This window comes from Sinocyclocheilus anshuiensis, unplaced genomic scaffold (assembly GCF_001515605.1).
Source record: "Sinocyclocheilus anshuiensis isolate Anshui unplaced genomic scaffold, SAMN03320099.WGS_v1.1 scaffold1427, whole genome shotgun sequence".
NCBI lineage: Eukaryota > Metazoa > Chordata > Actinopteri > Cypriniformes > Cyprinidae > Sinocyclocheilus > Sinocyclocheilus anshuiensis.
The window spans coordinates 9,501-11,618 of NW_015537988.1; positions in this window are offsets into that span (position 1 = coordinate 9,501).

Here is a 2,118-nt window from a genome sequence, read left to right on the forward strand (position 1 = left end):
TTGTACTTGGTGAAATCACGCTCACCATCATGCATGCATTATTTAATTTCTCCCCTGCCCCTCCGGAGGTCTGTGCACACCACTGAGTAAACTAGACATTTGTTTGATCTAAACAGCCTGTTCATCCAAAAAGCTGAAGATGGAAACAATTATACATTTGAAGTATCAACAACTTCACAAACGTTTGAAATGTTTCCAGCCAAATAAAAAAAAATCGCAGTCTGTTCATCCAAAAAAGCTGCAAATAGAAAAGTTATACATCGGAAGTATCAACAAGTTCACGAACTTTTGAAACGTTTTCAGCCAAATATTTAACAGTATCCAAGTCGGTAGTTACACAAACACAGAGGATCCCTTCTGCATTTGGTACTTAACAGAGAAATATTTAAAATGTAAAGTCGGCAACACCAAAGCTCCAAAAGTATCAAAAAAAATTTTTTTTAAAAAGACTGTCGCATCGCAATCGACGTCTTAGGCCTATATGTGAAATTACACTGTTGACAGTTACCACATCTGTAATTCCCATATGGTATTTTGTTCAAAAAATGAGGAGCAGGTTTCAAATCAGCTCTAACTAAAAGATTTCGACGATTAGGTGTTTTCTTGTGCACTAAACGAGGTGGTTTGTCAAAACATGTCTTAAGGTTGGGATCACTCTCTACCATATGCCAGTGCTTCAATAAAACATTATCAATGTCCTTCGACACAGGCGAATATTGGATGTAAGTTAACACGACGGTCAAATGTTTTATGTTTTTTAACGAGACTCTCTTGTTGTGACATCTTTAAAACGACTCGCTGCCGACTGAATCCACTCTTCTCGATATGATCGTTTTCTGAATCTCTGTGATAAAATCACAGATATTCAGAAAACGATCATATCGAGAAGAGTCATATGGGAATTACAGATGTGGTAACTGTCAACAGTGTAATTTCACATATAAGACGTCGACCTTTACACATCCGCACACGGCAAAACAATTTAAAATTCGAGGCACTATTTCATGTAAGACGGCTAATGTCATTTATCTGTTGCGTTGCCCCTGTGGTTTATGTTATATTGGTAAGACTAGCAGACCTCTAAAAACTCGCATCTCTGAACATCGATGTGCAATTAGACATCGCGATCCAAAAAGTCCGGTAGCTCAGCGCTTTGCAGATTCAAGACACTCAGTTTCCACTCTTCAGTACATAGGTAGGCCTATTGAAGTAGTGAAGTGTCCGCGTCGCGGAGGTGATATCAACAAATTGCTTTTACAACGCGAAGCCTTTTGGATTTATACACTAGACACGTTGTCCCCTAGAGGATTAAATGAGGACTTTGATATTCGTCCATTTCTTTAAACACAAGATATCTATTTACATATAATAAACGCTTTGTGGTTATTGATTTGTATTTATGTACTTTTTTTGATACTTTTGGAGCTTTGGTGTTGCTGACTTTACATTTAAAATATTTCCACTTGTTTCTTAGTCGAGCACCCATTTGAGATCGATGTGCGTGCTTTTGCCTGCTCTTCACTATACTTAACAGAGAAACCATTAATTTCCCTTCCTCTTCAATTACATTGCATTTAAGTCTAGAACCACACTTAATGTGCAGATTTAACACCTTCAGTCAATAATCACAATTTAAATCAAACACTTTCCCTGTATTCCCTAACCTGCACTCTAACAAATTCAAACAACAAGGCTGTACTGTGTTTTAATTTGAATGAATTTTCTGTATTGTTTTACCATTTGTTTTAGGGTTGAAGGAAATGTCTGTAAACATGGAATGTGTGTATGTGTGTGTGTGTGTGTGTGTGTGTTCAGGTATGCCCTACATTGTGGGGACAAAATGTTCCCACAAAGACAGCAATATCCACAATCCTTGTCTTTGTTTTGGTCTCAATTAGGACACAAGCTTATGAATGGAATGTTGGAATGACCATATTAAAAAGACCAGACATCATACACTGGTGATTTTACAAAAAAATATTTGACCACAGAATGTCACCATTGACCAATCAGAAACATTAACTTGTGGGATCTAACCACAGTTTTGTCATTGGCTCGCCGTTTGTCTGACCGCAAAGAACTAGGTTTTTCCTGATGTCACTGACCAGGGGAGTAGAT